The sequence below is a fragment of the Ambystoma mexicanum genome, chromosome 1p (assembly GCF_040938575.1).
Source record: "Ambystoma mexicanum isolate Mex_15411 chromosome 1p, UKY_AmexF1_1, whole genome shotgun sequence".
NCBI lineage: Eukaryota > Metazoa > Chordata > Amphibia > Caudata > Ambystomatidae > Ambystoma > Ambystoma mexicanum.
In genome coordinates this window covers 795,879,656-795,898,762 of record NC_090921.1, presented here as the reverse complement: position 1 = coordinate 795,898,762, position 19,107 = coordinate 795,879,656, and the positions used below count along the sequence as shown (strand labels likewise).

The following is a 19,107-nucleotide window of genomic DNA, read 5'->3' as shown; positions in this document are numbered from 1 at the left end:
AGGTCTTGAGCTTCTCTTTATTTCTGTGTGTATTCTCATATGTGCCAGGTGGGATCTGATATATTGTTCCCATCCTTCCCTATTCGCCATCTCATCTGCACTTTTCTCCTGTCTACTTGCTTTTGTTTTTCCCTTGCCTATATTTGATATGATATATGATATGATAGTTTATTTATATTGCGCCTATACACAATGTGTTTCAAAGCGCTTCAAGGGAGGGAACAAGGGAAAATACAATGACATTCTTACAGGCCATAAACAGTAAGGATGTCAAATTAACTATCGTACTCAGCCTGACGACATTTCAGAAGAGCTAAGACATAGATAAGGAAGGGACGGGGAGAGTGGGAAGGATATGGAAACAGACAGGCGACTACTGTGCTAGGTCTTATGACATTTCTGGTAGAGCCGGAGAAAACAAAAGGTGAGGGAGAGGGGTGAAGAAAGGGAGGGGAGGAACAAAGCAAGTGACTATCGTACTCGGCCTGATGTCATTTCAGATAGGGCAAGAGCTAAGACATAGATAAGGAAGGGAGTGGGAGAGTGGGAAGGAAATGAAAATAGACAGGCGACTACCGTACTAGGCCTGATGACATTTCTGGTAGAGCCGGAGAAAAACAAAAGGTGAGGGAGAGGGGTGCAGAAAGGGAGGGAAGGAACAAAACAAGTGACTATCGTGCTAGGCCTGACGACATTTCAGATAGGGCTGTTGGGAGGGGGAGAACACTTGCATGTGCAGACAGACCGACACAGAAATGAAGGCATAGATATGCAAACATTATTTATTTTCATAGCTTTCTTTTTGTACGTTACTATGGACTTCATTGCTTCTCATTATATACCACATTCGAAGTGTGCACAAAATAACACACTAACACATTCAACGTACATACAATGGCGCTTTCTCCACTACTCTTTGTGGGATTTATCTCCCAGTAAATGTCCCCTTCTGTCCACACTGCCTTTCCAGCTTATCCCTTTCCCAATCCACGCAGCATTAGTCATTGTGGGTGTAAGATGTTGTGGCGCAGAGGTCGTCACTCAGTGCTTTGTTTCCAGCATTGGGGTGTTGGCCCTTTTTCTCGGCAGGTCACGAAATGCAGAGGTGTGCCCCTGCATCGGTTCCGTCCACATCAGCGGAGAAGGGGGTATTGGTCATTGCACGCCCTGTGCAGGTAGGGTTAAGCTCAGTCACTTAACCCATTAGCTACAGCATTTACACTTTCCTTACTACCTACCCATGGTGGTCCTGTTTTTAGCCCCCTGACATTACAGAAAGAAGAACAGAATGCTAGGGAAGGTCTCTGGGAAAGGGCTCAATGCTCCAGATGATGTTTTGAAAAATGGAAACAATGCTTCAGATGAGACCTCTAGAACTTGGCAAATTCTCTACATATGTTTTCCAGAACTGGAAATAGTCCAGAGAGGGCCTTTAGAGATTGACACAGTACCCCGGTTGTGTCCTGGGAAATGAACACAATGCTCCATTTGAAGCCATCAGTACTGGCACAATAGTCCAGATGTGGCCTTTACAAACAGAGAACCCCAGCTCTGTCCTTGGAATCGGACACAATACCTTAAATAAAGCTCCAAAACTGGACACAATAGTCCAGCCGTTGCCTTTAAAATCCAACACACTACCCTGGCTGGGCACAGATACCCAGATATAGCCTTTAGCGACAGACAGACTTGGCCGCCTGTGTCCTGGGAACCGAACACGATACCCCAGATTTACTGTACACAGTCTTCAAATGAAGCCTCCCGAAGCTGACTTAGTGCTCAAGATGAGGCCCCACAAGTGTCCGTGCTGTGGCATCCCAGAGATGTGTCCTCCATGCTGCAGCATGATTCATCAAAAGACTCAGCAAATTCGACAACATCATCCGATACTCATCGACCTGCACTGGCTCCCAATGCAAGCCTGTGTCATCTTCAAATACTCTTGCATCATCTACTAGGGGGTCACACTGAAGCCCCCAAGCTACCTCACTGAGAAACTCAGTATCACCAGAGGCCTGTGATCCACCAAAAGTAAGGACATGTGCAGACTTGAACTCTGTCAATGCAGGAAGGAAAGAACCAGAAAACAAGTCTTCTCTGTCAATGCCCAGAGACTCAGGACCCTTCTCCCCATCAACATCAGACTCACCACCCCTCGCTTTTACAGTTAAAAAAAAGCTCAAGACCCTCCTCTTAAAGGAATAGATCCTCTCAAATATCTAGGTCCACAACGGCACAACTCCCCACCCTACCAGAGACTGGTTGACCTGCTCCCCATTGTTTCCGCCCTTGGTTGCATGTAGATCCCTTGCCGCCAGATTGCCTGCCCTCTCCCTCCCTTGTTAGATCCCTGTTTGCTGTTTCTCTGCTTCATTCACTGTTTCTTCCCCCTATGATTATAGAGTGCCCTGTTGCTTCCCATAGTACTCCCTCTGTCCTCCGGGGGTTGTAACTCAACCTTACCATGCTCTTGCCCCAGCTCCACATTTCTATCACATTGTTCATCCTCCACAACAACTGAGCCTCCTCTGGAAGGGCTGTGAGAATTTAATTTAATAAAGCATTTTAGAATTACTATTTTCTGCTAAATTATATACTTTTTAAGATAACTAGAATAAGAAGGACTAGAAACACATGGGGTTCTTAACTCTGAGAAGACCCCATGCAGTCACACTGGTAACCAAAAAGCATGCTTTACCAGTACAGATACGGAAACCCCACTTAAATCTCACATGCTAAGTTACTCTCGCCTGGTGCCAAGTGCAACCCAGTGCGTGCAAATCAAGTGAGACTTCCGTAAGCAGCCCATTATCTGGCCAAGTTGGTCACTTTTTCATGAGGCTTTTGTCTGGTCAAACTGGATGTTACTCCAAAATATGCTATTTGACAAATTAATGTTAGTATTAAAGGTGGTGCTTATTGGTTGTTAAATATCTAAACCAAGCAGGTGCTGTGTAACTGTGGAATGTGATGCTACGGCCTGAACAATACAAAGGCCCTCATTACAACACCGGCGCTAAACCATGGCGCTATTAGCACCATGGTTGGTGCCGGTGTTGTAACGGGTCCGCCATGGTTCAATGGGGAATTACCACCCCATTCAAATGTTGGCGGGGCGGTAATTCCCCATTGAACCATGGCCCTTCCCCATTCCCATTTTTGCCCCATAGGGCTCAATGGGACCGGGGAAGGCACTAAGTATGGTACCACAAATTGCGGTACCGTACTTAGCACCAAGGTCCCTTTGCAGGTCCCTACTTTAATGGCTGGTGTAGACCAGCCGTTAAGGTCGGGTCCCGCAAAGGGACCTCGTAGTAAGGCGCTAAGTAGTTAACGGTGCCGCAGCCTTTTACGGCGCCGTTAACCACTTAGCGCCAGGGTCGAAATGAGGCCCAAAATGTCCAAACTTCCTTATTCAGTGTGTCAAAAGACTCCAATAATATGTAGTACATATTCATTTATTACAAAGCAAACATATGCAGTGTTATGTTCAAAGGACCTTTTGGAGCACATGTTTGATTTGTAATTAAATGAATATGCACTACATATTGGAGTTTTTGGCTACACTGTTATGCTGACGATACCCAAGTACTCTTAACACTTTCTGGGTCCTACGACCAAGACTCCACCACATTACATAAAATGTACTCCACAATCCAAGCTTGGATGGCGGCCAACGGCCTATGCCTCAACGGGGATAAAAACAGAAATTCTTATCCTCTGGCAAAAAGAAACCTTAGCCAAACTTGACATCCAATACTCCAACTTCAACATTGACAACTCCATCATCCCAGTCTCGTCGCTGGTCAAGACACTAGGCGTTAAGATTGATGCTACTTTATCAATGAACAAACAAGTCAGTGCCATTGCCTCCACCTCAGCATACAGCACCAAACGTATAAATGCCATAAAACCCTACCTCTCTAACCCAAATTGCCTCGCAATAGCTAGAGCAACCACAGGCTCTAAACTAGACTAATGCCCTCCTAGCAGGCACATCCACAAATAATCTAAACAGACTCCAAACTACCCAAAATAATGCCCTTAGAGCAGCACTGAGCATCCCTAGACGGGACCACATCTCTCAAGCCAGACAGGCAGCACAGTGGCTCCCGATCAAAGACCGCATCACACTCAAAATCCTCACTATCACGCACAAATGCATCAACCACACAGCACCATCATACTTATCAGAGTCAATATCCAGAACATCCTCCACGCGTCCCACAAGAACGCAGTACGCCAATCAACGCCAAATTCTGCACTTCCGCAGAGACAAACCAGGAGGGATTAGCTTCTCGTACATAGCCCCGAAACTATGGAACTCGCTACCTATCACCCTCAGAGCTGAAACCTCCCTCCCTGCTTTCCGTAGGAACCTCAAAACTTCCTTCACTAACTAACCTCTCCTTTCTATCCTTACACTTTCCTTTCCGCTTCTTATTACCGTCAACTGTAACTGTATATATATTGTATGTAAATATTACATAAACTGTAAAGTATAAATGTATAATCCTGTAACAACGATTACCACACACTGTAACAAGCGCCACAATGCCTTAGGGCTGCTGTGCACGCTATACAAATTTTAATTAATAAATACTGAATAAGGAGTTTTGCTAGCTTATTCTGAATTGTTCTGAATTGTTCAGTATGCAGAGTCTCATTCCACAGTTACACAGCACCTTTGAGGTTCTTTGTTACGCTCACCTGGTATCCACAGGGACGCCACCCAGCCGGGCTACTCGCTGGTATGCTTCTCAGTTTTGCCCAGATGTGGTCTGCGGGGAAGGTTCTGCCTGAAAATACAGGAGGACTGTGTTCAAGACTGGCTGACCGGGGTAAGTATCCTCCCTCCACCTAGTATGATTTCAGCCCCTCAGGGGCCCTCTGCTCACCTTGTGGTAGATTTAGGCATGCTCTCCATCCTGCCTTCTTTGCAGGGGCGCATTGTCTTTCGTGGGCGTGTGCGGTCCAGTTACGTCACTGACGCTGGCCCGTTTGATATCGTTCAGGTAGGTCTTATTGCTGTTCTTTAATATTGTTGCTATCCTGCATGCCTCTCTTTGTTTAATAACGTCTCTTTTTCTCCCTTAGGTATGCGGAGCTTCAGCGCGGCGAACTGACTTGGTTGAGCCCCACTGGTAAATGATGGCGCTTTAAGAGCGCTATGATGCGGTAAGTAAGCGCTACGCGCAGCGCTGCGATCGCTTGCCTTTGCTAACCTGTTTTGTCTTCTTTCCTTGCAGGTCGTGGTGTTCTTCAGAGCGTGTGGAATTTCCGGAGTGGTGCCAGCCGAGAGGCGACCAGCCAGGTAAGCCTTTTGAGCAGTTCGTAATTTGCAATGTCTCTTCTGCTTTCTTAATGTTGCCTCTATCTTACTCTTTCAGGTCGTGCAGTCCGGGAGGCGTGCAGATCCAAGGAACGTTGTTCTCAGGAGCTGCGAGTAACTAAAGATGAAGACTGCAGGTAAGATGCTGCTGCTAATGATGTTCCTTTTGTCTCCATGCAGGTTCTGCTTCTCCGAGGTTCGGGGGTTTAGCTGGACACGGTGAGCGTCACATTGCAAGCTGCAAAGTAACGCGAAGCGTGTTGTCTTGCTCGGGTGTGGTTTAAATAGCCCCAACAAAATAGTCCAGGTAAAGTAGTTCCTAGGCTACCATACTCAAACCACTAGACCGCATAGCTTGGTTCCGAGGAACCAAGCAATGTCGATGCCTCCATGTTGGCTGACAACACAATAAAGTACTTCCCAAGCACATTGCTTTTCATGGTGTATGAGCCTGGCGCCATAGGCGCCAGGACTGGCCCCAAGAGGGTTTTGGAAGAGGATGCCAGACTCTAGAGGCCCGAGTCCTGACTCCACCTGGCCAATGGGTTTGCCAGAGGGGGTTTTGGGCGAGGGTCGTGACAGCACTCCCCCCTAAGGCCCCTCCCATGGTGTTCCTTCTTTCTGGCCCAGGTTTGGTTGCGAAGTTCCGATGGAATTTCTTGATTAGACGTGGTGCGTGGATATTCTCACTGGGTTCCCAGGATCTATCTTGTGGTCCAAACCCTTTCCAATCAACGAGATAATATAGCTTGGTCCTAGAGTATTTAGAGTCCAAGATATCTTTGACTTCGAATTCTGGTTCACCGTCAACAAGTATGGGCTCAGGAGGTGTCCCAATCCGTGTGCCGGGTTGCATTGGTTTCAGGAGGGACACATGAAATACCGGGTGGATTTGTAGATTAGGTGGTAAATCCCGTTTCACAGTTACTGGGTTGATAATTGCCTTAATGGTATAGGGTCCTAAGAATCTGGGTTGAAAGGTCCGGGTTCCCTTGACGGGTACGAATTTAGCAGCTAACCAAACTTTGTCTCCTACTTGATAATCAGGGGCCTTTTTCCAGTGTTGGTCGGCGAATCTCTTTTGTTTTTCTTTGGCAAGAATAAGATGTTCCTTTGCCCTTTTGAAAGCCAGAGTAATGGTTGTGTGTAGAGTCTTTACCGCTGGCATTTCCAAGCTGGCTGGAAGGCCTAGTTCAGACGTATGTGGATGTCTGCCATAAAGGGTATAGAAGGGAGTTTGTCCTGTGCTTGAATGCAAAGAATTGTTATATGCATATTCGGCTATCCATAGTAGGTCTTTCCAATTCCTTTGTTCGTGGTGCAGCATGCACCGTAAATATTGCTCGAGTGTCTGATTGGTTCTCTCGGTTTGCCGTCCATTTGGGGATGGTGACTGGTAGATAGCCGAACGTCGATCTGCACCATTGCACAACATTTTTTCCAGAAGTTAGAAACAAACTGGCTGCCTCGATCAGAGACCAGAACCGAAGGGAAGCCATGTAGCTTAACCACGCCCTCCAGGAACACTTTGCTGAAGTGGCTGCGTCTGGCAGGCCTTTGAGAGGAATAAAATGGGCCATCTTCGAGAATAAGTCCACAACTACAAGGATGGTGTTGAACCCTTGGCTTGGAGGTAGATCAGTGATGAAGTCAAGGGAAAGAGTGTGCCATGGAACAGGAGGAATGTCCAATGGTTGTAGGAGACCAGATGGTTTTTGTTTCTGTGATTTATTTTGTGGGCAGACACCGCAGGACTGAATATACTGAATGATGTCCTTACGCCAGGTAGGCCACCAAAAGTTCTCTTTCACCTTAGCTAGGGTTTTGGCGATCACAGGATGCCCTTCGATCATTGAATCGTGATAGTTTGAAATAATATGCTGTTTAATTCCTTCTTGGGTACATATAGGCGATTCCTAAAAAAAGGGTAGATGGTCCTTGATGGTATATTATTTTCCTTGAGTTTGCCATGCGAGGAAGGCATCAGGGTTCATTGTCCGTTGGATCTCTTTTCGTAGTTCTGCTTGTGTTAAGGCTGTCGTGATACCCAAGTGTTTGTCTTCATGTATAATAGGTACTGGGTCTGGAGTTGTATATACCATTTCATCTATGCCCATGCGAGATAAGGCATCCGCCTTTCCGTTTGACTCCTGGTCGAAATGTGATTACATAATCATATTCGGCAAAGAAAAGGGCCCACCGTAATTGGCGCGAGGACTGGGCCTTGGCTTTTTTGAGATATTGCAGGTTTCGGTGGTCTGTGATGACTGTAATGGTGTGTCAGGCTTTAGCCAGAAGTTCCTTGTCCGTGATGGCATAATTAATCTCTGGAGGTGAGAACTTTTTCGACCAGAAGGCCACAGGATGTAGCTGGCTGGTTTCCGGGTCTCTCTGTGAAAGGACAGCCCCCATTGCGAGACTGGACGCATCAGTTTCAAAGACATAAGGGAGGTCTGGACGAGGATGTCGCAGGATTGGAGCGGAGGTAAACCTTTGTTTAAGTTCCTGAAAGGCTTTTTCTGCTTCTTCGGTCCAAGCAAACTTTTTATTGTTTTTTCGTAATAGTACTGTGATTGGGTGCACAACCTGAGAGAAGTCTGGGATGAACCGGCGGTAGAAGTTCGCAAAGCCCAGCATGCTTTGTACCCCTTTCAGAGACGTTGGTGAAGGCCATTTCAGAATGGCATCTACCTTGTGCACGTCCATTCTGATGCCTCCTGGAGTAAGGATAAAACCAAGAAACTCTACTTCGGTGACGTGAAAAAAGCATTTTTGAAGCTTTGCAAACAAGCGATGTTGACGGAGCTTGGTGAGGACTGAACAAACGTGCCTGACGTGATCTTGTTTCGAGGCTGAGTATACTAAGATGTCGTCTATGTACACTAAGGCACACACATCAATTAACTCCCTTAAGACGTAATTCATGAAATATTGGAATGCCGCAGGAGCGTTGCATAACCCGAAGGGCATGACTTGATATTCAAACAAGCCGTAATTAGTACGGAAGGCGGTTTTCCATTCATCTCTTTTTCTGACTCGGACCAGGTGGTACGCTCCTCGAAGGTCCAATTTGGTATAAATCTGGGCATCTTTAACGTGGTCTAGCATCTCAGGGCTAAGTGGCAAGGGGTAGCGGTTCTTCACGGTGATCTGGTTCAAAGCGCGGTAGTCAATACAGGTTCTCAAGTCCCCTTCCTTTTTCCGTACGAAGAACAAAGGACTGGCTGCGGGGGACTTCGAAGGACGGATAAATCCGTTTGCAAGGTACTGGTCTAAATAGGATTTCACATGAAGGTTTTCCAGTTCTGTGAAAGCGTAGATCCTGCCGCAAGGGATTTGTGCACCAGGAACAAGGTCGATCTGACAGTCATTGGGCCTGTGCTGCCGCAATGTATTGGCTTGGTCCTTTCGGAATACATCCTGGAAATCATGGTATTCACTTGGCAAGGTTTTAGTTGCTCCCAGGGTTGATACTGTCGCTCCGGGAGTCATGGGGATACAGACATCAAGTTTCTCCTCTTGGTAATAGCAGGCAGGGGAGCAGTCAACGGGGAAGGTTAATTTTCATGCCTGCCAGTCTATCAAAGGGTTGTGAGCAACCAACCATGGCATCCCTAGTATTAGCCTGAACTGAGGTGCCCTGATGAGATCAAATGAAATAGACTCCCGATGTCCGTCCTGGCACAGCAAGGTTACCCTGGCTGTGCACTGGGTTACTGGTCCGGAAGCGATTTCTGTCCCATCCACGGTGGTTACCTTGTCCATAGTTGGCTTAGAACACAAAGGAAGCCCCATCTCTGCTGCCAGTTCTTGATCAATATAATTTCCAACTGCTCCGCTATCGATGTATGCTCCAATGGCATGCATTCTTGATGACTGTTGGTGGTTAATTAAGATCAGTGGTATTGCGAAGTGCGAGGTCAGCAACTCTTTCTTCTCACTCGACAAACTGACCTCTACGTTTGTCGAGCTTGGTAGTTTTCTGATTCCTTAGCTTCATCCTTCTCTGTGGCCCGACTGTTCTTCTTGGGGGTTTTACTGGACAGTCCTTCAGGAAATGTCCTGGTTTCCCACAATACAAACAAAGCTGTTGTTGTCTTCTTTTGTCCCGCTCTTGTTTTGTTAATGGAGGCCGTATCCCTCCAATCTGCATGGTTTCTACAGCTTTTTTAGGTACACGGGTGTGTTTTCCCTTGGTCGAACATACACGGTCCGAGGGTCCATCTTAGACCGGTCTGCTTTTCGGTCCTGCAACCGATGGTCTAGCTGCACGACCAGATTTATCAATTCCGCACAGTCCCTGAGTGGATCAACCACCTGGGCTAAGATGTCCTTTAATTCGCCTCGTAAGCCTCGATGGAATAACGTGGCTCTTTTGTTTTCTGGCCACCTAGCTTCGGCAACCAGTCTGTTGAAGGTAGCAATGTACGTTAAGAGGTCCTGATTCCCCTGTCGGAGGGACAAGAGTTCATTGTCTAATGCTTGTTCCTGGGTATGGCGAGCAAAACGTTTTTCCATTTCTCTCTGGAACTCCCCAAAGTCATGTAATAGAGGATCGTCATGGGTCACCAACGGCACTGACCAATCTGCTGCACTACCACTCAGGTATGATAAGACAAAAGCTACCCGAGCTTGGTCGTTTGGAAATGCTTCAGGCCTACAAAGAAAATGAAGGCGACACTGATTGATGAATGCTGCATACTTCCGTGGGTCGCCTGAGAACCTTTCCGGTGGTGCCAGGGGAACTGTTCCAGGTAACGTGATCTGTACTGGAGTGGGGGTAATAGATGGTAAGGTGGGGTTTTGCATCAGTGGGTTGCTCCCAGGCAGAGGAGTCTGCCCTGCCTGTGATTGCAGGATCTGCCTACTGATCTCCTCCGTACGATCTTTGGTCACTAGCAAGTCCCTCCGGAGAGCATTTGTCTCATGTCGGGCAGAATGAACCTCAGCACGAAGCTCTCCTAGTAATTGGGCCAACTGGTCCATTTCTGATGTCTCCATGGCTCCCAGGTGCATTTGTTACGGTAGGCTTTGCGTTCTGTTACGCTCGCCTGGTATCCACAGGGACGCCACTCAGCCGGGCTACTCGATGGTATGCTTCTCAGTTTTGCCCAGATGTGGTCTGTGGGGAAGGTTCTGCCTGAAAATACAGGAGGACTGTGTTCAAGACTGGCCGACCGGGTTAAGTATCCTCCCTCCACCCCTGTATGATTTCAGCCCCTCAGGGGCCCTCTGCTCACCTTGTGGTAGAGTTAGGCATGCTCTCCGTCCTGCCTTCTTTGCAGGGGCGCGTTGTCTTTCGTGGCCGTGTGCGGTCCAGTTAATTCACTGACGCCGGCCCGTTTGATATCGTTCAGGTAGGTCTTATTGCTGTTCTTTAGTATTGTTGCTATCCTGCATGCCTCTCTTTGTTTAATAATGTCTCTTTTTCTCCCTTAGGTATGCGGAGCTTCAGCGCGGCGAACTGACTTGGTTGAGCCCCGCTGGTAAATGATGGCACTTTAAGAGCGCTATGATGCGGTAAGTAAGCGCCATGCGCAGCGCTGCGATCGCTTGCCTTTGCTAACCTGTTTTGTCTTCTTTCCTTGCAGGTCGTGGTGTTCTTCAGCGCGTGTGGAATTTCCGGAGTGGTGCCAGCCGAGAGGCGACCAGCCAGGTAAGCCTGTTGAGCAGTTCGTAATTTGCAATGTCTCTTCTGCTTTCTTAATGTTGCCTCTATCTTACTCTTTCAGGTCGTGCAGTCCGGGAGGCGTGCAGATCCAAGGAAAGCTGTTCTCAGGAGCTGCGAGTAACTAAAGATGAAGACTGCAGGTAAGATGCTGCTGCTAATGATGTTCCTTTTGTCTCCAAGCAGGTTCTGCTTCTCCGAGGTTCGGGGGTATAGCTGGACACGGTGAGAGTCACGTTGCAAGCTGTAAAGTAACGCGAAGTGTGTTGTCTTGCTCGGGTGTGGTTTAAATAGCCCCAACAAAATAGTCCAGGTAAAGTAGTCCCTAGGCTACCACACCCAAAACACTAGACCGCATAGCTTGGTTCCGAGGAACCAAGCTATGTGGATGCCTCCATGTAGGCTGACAACACAATAAAGTAGTTCCCAACCACATTGCTTTTTATGGTGTATGAGCCTGGCGCCATAGGCCATAGGCGCCAGGACTGGCCCCAAGAGGGTTTTGGAAGAGGATGCCAGGCTCTAGAGGCCCGAATCCTGACTCCACCTGGCCAATGGGTTTGCCAGAAGGGGTTTTGGGCGAGAGTCGTGACATTCTTACAGGGGAGGCCCAGTGACTCACCGAACGTGGGTGGGGGGTTGCTTGAGGCAGCTTACCCCCCACTCCCATTGGCTCTTTTAAGAGCCAGACTGGGACATTTAGCAGTGGCACACCTCTCCTCTTCAGTACCCTCATTGACAATGAGGGTGCCGAACGGGAAAGGTGTCCCAGGTCCGTCCAGCCATCTGCCCCCCTCAGCGAGATGGCAAAAGTCCCGCTTTTGCTTTGGGCTGCCTGTGGGGGTCTGCAGGACGAGGGACCCACCATGCCATTCGGCTTTCCCAGGGCTCACACTTTCGTGTGTAAATTCAAGCTCTGGGCAGCAGAGCGGCACTCCCAAGGAGCTGACACGTTGCTTTGTATCAACACCGCATTGCAATGGGAGCCAGTAGACGTTGATGGGAGGGAAGGGGGACTAATAGAAGGGACTTTTGTCCCTTGAGAAATGTGAATGTAGGTAATCAGAAGTGAGAAGGGTGCATAATGCTGCATGCTTTATGAAATAATGACTATGGCTTTAAATCCCAAGGGATATTTCTCCGGATTTGTTAGGCTCACATTGATCTGCATGATGATTTGTGACTTTGTATGCAGGATGAGGAGAATAAAACTAAAGCTATACACTTATTGCTCAACAAATTTCTATGACGATCTATATAGTGTAAAGTTAAGTAATACACATGATGAAGGGCGCACTCAGTTCTCAGTATACCTGGCAACTCAGGTGGTGCTCTCCTTCAAGCACTTTCGAACCTCGAGCTCTCTTCAGAAAGGCAGACCCAGGTGTTGATGATTTCATCCGCATCAGTGCAGGGAATTCTGGTCCTTGTAGTTGCAAGTTGCTGAGAACAACATTACCGTAGTAGCAGAATCTAAGTGTGGGTGAGGGAAAGACACATCCCGGTTTCACCATTTAACCAAAGTGTGTGATCCTAGACAAATCACTTAATCGCACTGTGTCTTAACGGCAGACTCCGTGATTCACTGGATATATTATGTTAATATATCATGCTATTATAAAAAAAAGGTCTAATGACTATAGAGTTATATAATAATAGTGCAATTTAGGTATTTTGCACCACAAGATTATTTGCCACTTGGCTTACTTATGGCAACTTATTTAAAAGTAATTTCCATGGTGCCTCCAAGTATCAAAGACTGATGATGCTCCTTTTCTGTGAAGTCCCTTCTATTGGTGCAATCCATGTGCAAATTAGGAGGTTTGCATCATTTTGTATGTGTATGGGTTAAAATGCCATCTGCCACTAATGATACCCAAACAGTTGATTGGAGAGGGCGTATGTAATCGCGCGCACGGCATTTGGGGGGAAAAGTAGCAAGACTTTTTTTTGCAGCTCGACCCCCTCACCCCTGGACACTTTCAATTCTGGATACTCACCTGTAGGGACCCTCACTGTGGTTAGATGCAGCAAGCCTGAACTTCGACTTGAAGCCATAGGCACTGGCCGCTGAACTATATGACCTTCCCATATTGGTATTTCAATAAAATAACTAAACCTGGATATAGCGATGCGCCCTGGCAGGCCACCGGGACTGACATGTAACTGCCTTTTGGGGAACTGTATGCATAGAAACCAGTTGCGCAACACCATTGATCTGACCTCAGCACCCCTGAAATGTTGGGCTTTGTTGACTCGACCTGGCTGAACAACAGAGCCGTGGCCAGACGGAACAGGACACAAACGTTACATGGTGCCTGGGCTTAGCTGTTAACAAAGGCCCTGCAATTACTAACATAAAGCATTTCACTGTTAGCACCAGCCTTCATATGCATACATTTTTAGGCAATTGAAATCGTGATGTGGGGTTAGTACTTGCATGCCAGAGGAGTGATTGGAAGGGTAACAAGGAGACAGGAGACCGCTCATTCTCCCAGCAGTCCTTAAGTGGGTGCTTTCAGACTTAAAGGAGAGAGTTAACTGCTTCTAACATTGAAACTGCACTAGAATATTCTCATTAGAATGAGTAAAGAAGTTAGATACCTCCACAAAAATAAGTTTTCCCCTGCTGCACCATCTCTGATGTTAGCGCCTCTCCCAACATTGGGTGGGTCAGGGCTGCAGTGAGGTCATTTACCTGCCAAGACTACGCAGTTATATGCCCCCATGCAAAGTGGTGGCTGCACTGCCCGTCACAGATCTTAACCAATCAAAAGAGGACGACTGGATTCAGCACGAGCTTGCCCCTTACTCCCCCTCCTATTACACAACACAGAGAACTTTGCCCTTTAAATGTCAACACCAAAAAATACACAAATCAAGGAGATGATGAGTGCTAATCCAGGCAACCGATGTCCTCTGCCTGGAATAGAAATGTGCGAGGGTGGGGGTAGAGGTAGGGCTTAACCAGTAAACAGCAGCCGGAGACACACAGCTACCTGCTAAATACTGCCAGCCACGCTCTGCGCCTGTTCCACCCCCAGGTGCCTCGCCAGCAACACACGCAGCGCTTCTCTCACACCTCTGCCTTTCCAGGAATGAAAGAAGGCCCTGCTGTTCCAGAATCAAGTACCTACGGGCTGGTGGGGGGCGGGAGGGGGGGAGGGGTGGTAGCCTTATCATTACCAGTGGTGGTTCATGACTATGTGTGAGACTGGGTGTTTGTAAGCCCGTAAGGGTAGGGGAGACCCACAAGGGGGGCTCCTTCAGCACCCCAATTCCCATGCATAGACAACTCAAATTCAAACTACGGGTTTACATTTGGTAGGTAGGCTAACAGGCTGTGTTTCGATGGGATCAGATTACAACCAATAAAAGAAGTGTGCCCAAAAAAGTAGTGGCCCTGCAGCTCTGGCTGGGGATGTGGGAGGGAGCAAGGGGCAGCACATATTTCGAGGGATTGTGGATGGGCCAGGTTGACAGTCAAGTGGGTGGAACAGGCAAAATAAGGACGTCCTCTGTATTGTTTTTCACACATTTCTCTCAGGTGGAACATTCATTGAAATCAATTGCATCTATGCGCTCAGCTTAACACTACAGGAACCCCTACTCAACACCTACCTGAACAGCAGCTGCCTCAACAGGGGCCTGCCACTACAGTACACCTACAAAGCCTGGATCCCGGGACTAAGGGCCTCATTACAAGTACGGCAGTAAAAAAAAAACAGCGGTGGTGTTACCACTGCATTACTGTGCTACCATACTATAACTGTGGTGGTAAGGCAGAAGAAAAACATCCAGCAAAATGCTGGATGTAATTCCACCACCTTACCACCAAAAGATTGCCAAATCAGCAGAATTAATGCTGGCGATAATTCCACCGAAATCACAGTGGATTCCTGGACTCCATAAGTGGAGACTAACACCGCCATACAGAGGCGTTACTAGGGGGGCTGAGAGGGCTATAGCCCCAGGTCTTTTGGTTCTAGCCCCGGATAGAAGCTCAGGGGCTACAACCAAAAGGCTATAGCTAGCCCCGAATGCTGCCAGTCCCAACATTAGCTTAGCCCCTGATCTTTTCCAGACCTAGCAACACCCCTGCCGCCATACCACCGCCATACCACCACTTGTAATTCCACCAGACCAAGGGGAAGAAATGGAAATTCCGTTTTGGCAGTATTCTGGGAGATTTACCACTGGAATACTGCCAAACTTGTAATGATGCTCTGATCGCCTATTGTCTGACAGAGTCCTAGGGATGAGTAGTCTCTGGACCTGACATCTCCCGCAGGAGAGCTTTATAGTAGTCCTAGTGACTGGTCACTAAGACTCCTACTATACCTGCCAACTTGTCCAGTGGCCTGAAAGGGCAAATCACATGTACCCTCCTAATGTTAAAATAAAATCCAGTTCAATTGGCCTGGTTCTTTATCAACTGTAACATCTAAGCATTTAACCTGAGATAACAACTGACACGTTTTCCATAAATCAGGAGTAGAAGGGGTGTTGTGAGAGATCATTTCTTAGTGTTAGCAGCACCAGTGGCGTTGGCTGCTTTTGGTGGCGGGGGGGGGGGAGTGAAGGGGGTCGGGGAAGATAGCTCCTGAAGGGGCACCAACATTTGAAACGATTTATGGGTAAGCAAGCCTTCGCAGGGTGCTGATTGCTTTTAGTGGAGGTCTCTAAATTGTTCCTCAAATTAGCGTAAGCGACCAAGAACAGCGAGGGAGCACCCAAAAAGTAAGGGGGCTTTTCTCCCAGAAAATGTTTTTAAAAATAATGTGCTGAAATTATGGATTTTACAGCACAATTATTGCAAGAAGTGAGGTAAAAAGAGATATAATTTATATTTGGTTCTCTTGGGTAAGGCAAGTAAATAAATCCAGTAAATGCCATGTCACTAACAGTACACTACAAAGGAGCACGTTATTCCATTTACATGAGGCTGCAGCCACAATCTATCCATGCCAATAATGTTCAGGGTAAATGACATGCATGAAGCACTTCAGCCGTCACGCATATGATCTCAAGTGGCCATTACTGGCATGGATAGGTTGTGGCAGCAGGTTCGTGCATGCAATTTAAAGTGACCATTTCTGGCACAAATAGGGGGCCTATCTATGCTACTAATGGACACTTTAAATCCAGTGGCAGCTGGTGAATTTTTTAATTGGAGGGGTGTAAATATTTCCCCCAAATATACCAGATCCCGAAACAACAACTGGAGGGATTGGTGGTGTTTCCTTTCCCCAGATATTTTTCTAATAAACATATTTGGTTAAAATGGTGCATTATACAGCATACGTTCTGTGTAAAATTGGGTGAAAAGCCAGAAAGCTCGCCAACAGTGCACACAGGCATTTCTCAAAGCATCTTCATGATGCATTTGCCACAATATATGCCAGTATAAAAAAAATCAACTTTTTCACACTGGCTGTGCCTATTCAGTTCCATGATGGCTGCTCCAAATAGTCCAGAATGTTTTAATAAGCACACACTTCTGTTTGCTTTGCACATAATGCCAGTGAACATGCTATAACAAAACACATCCACACTGGCGGTGCTAATACATGTAAGTATCCCCACATAAGAACATACTCCTGTTGGTTTTGCCTTTAAAAACCCTATTCCATAGAATTAAAACATGTCCAAACTAGTTGCACAATGTAGTCCAGTCTACACATGTAAGAAGACGCATCATGCTAAGATGCCAGAATAAAATTCCATGCCGTGCTGTCACAATAGCCTGTAGAGCTGTGTGGATTTTGCATATTTTAAAGTTTCTTAAAAATGTTTATGGTGCTGGTTTTCCAGGACCTGCGCTACAGTCAGTAGTGTTATGTGGAGGGTTTCACTATATGTAAATAGATGTATTGATGCATTCATTGTGGAATGTATACTGGATTGAATCTCTAATATCGACTTGTCAATATTAATGTTTTGGATAATAAACGTGTATTTGTATATCTCATTTGGTCTTTAAGATTATATTTAAAGTGTGTATCAATAGATTTCCTTCGAGGTAGATAGAAAGTCGTCCCTGGTATAAGTAGTTAGTTTGTATAGCTTTAAATCATATGCATGAAAGCTGAAGAGCTTCATGCATGTGATTTAAAGTGACCATTACTGGTATAGATAGTAACTATGCCTGTAATGTTCGCTTTAAATTGCATGCGTAAGGATGCTGACACACAACATATCAACTGCAGCAGTCTCTGCAAGGGAATTACAGTGTCCAACCATACACGTTGTGGTTGGTCGCTGTAAATCCCTTGCAGAGATGCTACAAACACATGAACATTGCACACACACATGCCCAGACACACAGGGATACTAATAGATGCATGCATAACTACATACACGTACATATACTCACCCAATTAGTACTGCGCGCGCGTGCGCGCGCATACACACACACACACACACACACACACACACACACACACACACACACACACTGCATTACATTCAAACACACATGAATACATTCAAACATACGTATACATACATTTCAAATACATACATTAAAATATATACATTCAAATACACACATAAACATACATTCATAAACACATAAAAAAAAACTGGCTGGACGTACTACCTCCTGTGTAATTGCAGTTGTTGGGTTTATTAAATCCTTGACCCTATAACTCGCTAATCCAAGCTGAAGCACTCGACTGTAATGTAAGAATCTTGGTTGTAATCTGTTGATTTTGTGCTGGTTTTTAATCATGAATTGAACTGTGATGAATTGAAATGAAATTAATTGTTCTACTAATTTTACCTTTTGTATGTTTTTTAAAATAATTGTAAATAATAAAATATATATATATGACAACATGTCGTTTCATGAATTGATTGTTTTTTTTTTTTTAATACAACAATTTTTATTGTTTTTTCACACAAAGAAAACACACGTCTCGCACAGCGAGAAAACAGTTACGTTCCTCCCCCACCCACCAACAAACACTTGTCACCTATCCATTACTATAATGTTCCTAAGCGTTGTCAACTGTCTTTATCGTGCCAGTAGCGTGTGACTCTGTAATATCCGTTCATGTCCGTGGGTGCTACCTCCCTGCAAGCAGGGGGCATCTTTCAGTGTAAGTCTTCCCACTTTTGCCAAATTTTCGGGCCTTTTTCAGGGCATCCCCTGGCCGTGTAGATTCTTTTCTCCATTGCGACACAAATGCTCACGTCCGTGGTCCATTGTTCATATTTTGGTGCTGATTCAGAGCCCCAGAGTTGCGCTATGTTTCTTTTGATTAATGCACTGGCCGTGAACAATAGCACTTTTTCGTACCGTGACAGTTCAATCTCATCATCTATCCCCAATAATAGCAGTTTTGCATTTCTGTGAACCTTTTTGCCCAAAACCCTTGAGAGATCGTCGCAGCACTGCTGCCAATAGTGTCGAATTATGGCGCAGTCCCATAGAATGTGAAAGAAGGTGCCCTCATCTCGTTTGCATCTCAAACACGTGGAAGAGGAAGCCCTACCCCATTTGAAAAGGGCAACCCTCGGATAATATATTCTATGCAGTATCTTTAGTTGTACCAATCTCAATCTGGAGGAGATCGCTATTTCTCTAGGGAACATCAGGGCAGTTACCCAATCCTCAGGGAGCATACTACCTATGTCCCCCTCCCATTTCGTTTTCAGGTTCGTCAGTTCCTCGGTGGCAAATGACGTTATGACACCATACATGGTAGATGTGACTTTCCTTTTAATCATGTCTGGGAATAGGTTACGTTCCAAAGGGGTGTATTCCGGCATGTCAAACATTTCAGGAAGATGAGTTTGTATGGCGTGTTTGAGTTGTGTGTAACGATACTGCTCTTTAGTTGTCAGACCGGAGTTGGCGATTAGATTCGCAAGAGGTACCATTTCGTTACCTTGTATTACATCGCCAATTTTGGTGATACCCGCTTGGGTCCAGGAGTGCCATTTTGGAAGTTTGTTCACTTCCGGAAGCAGTTTATTATTCCATAAAGGTTGAGCTGGGGTCAGCTTATTATCCCAACCTAGGTATCTGTGGACGTTCGACCATGTTAGAGATAGGTGTGAAAGCATGGATGGGGTAGTGGCTCGATCTTTTCGTCGATAG

General features: G+C 46.3%; 1 protein-coding gene across 3 annotated transcripts in view; it reads right to left on the bottom strand.

Moving 5' to 3' along the window:
* IL6R (interleukin 6 receptor) overlaps positions 1 to 19,107 on the bottom strand; it is a 315,341-nt gene that overhangs the window by 272,911 nt on the left and 23,323 nt on the right. The window contains exon 2 of one of the 3 annotated variants that reach the window (XM_069651969.1): positions 12,314 to 12,473. The exons of the other annotated variants lie outside the window; for them this stretch is intronic. The gene's annotated coding sequence lies outside the window, so the exon portion shown is untranslated. The remainder of the gene's footprint in view (positions 1 to 12,313; positions 12,474 to 19,107) is intronic. 3 annotated transcript variants of the gene reach the window in all.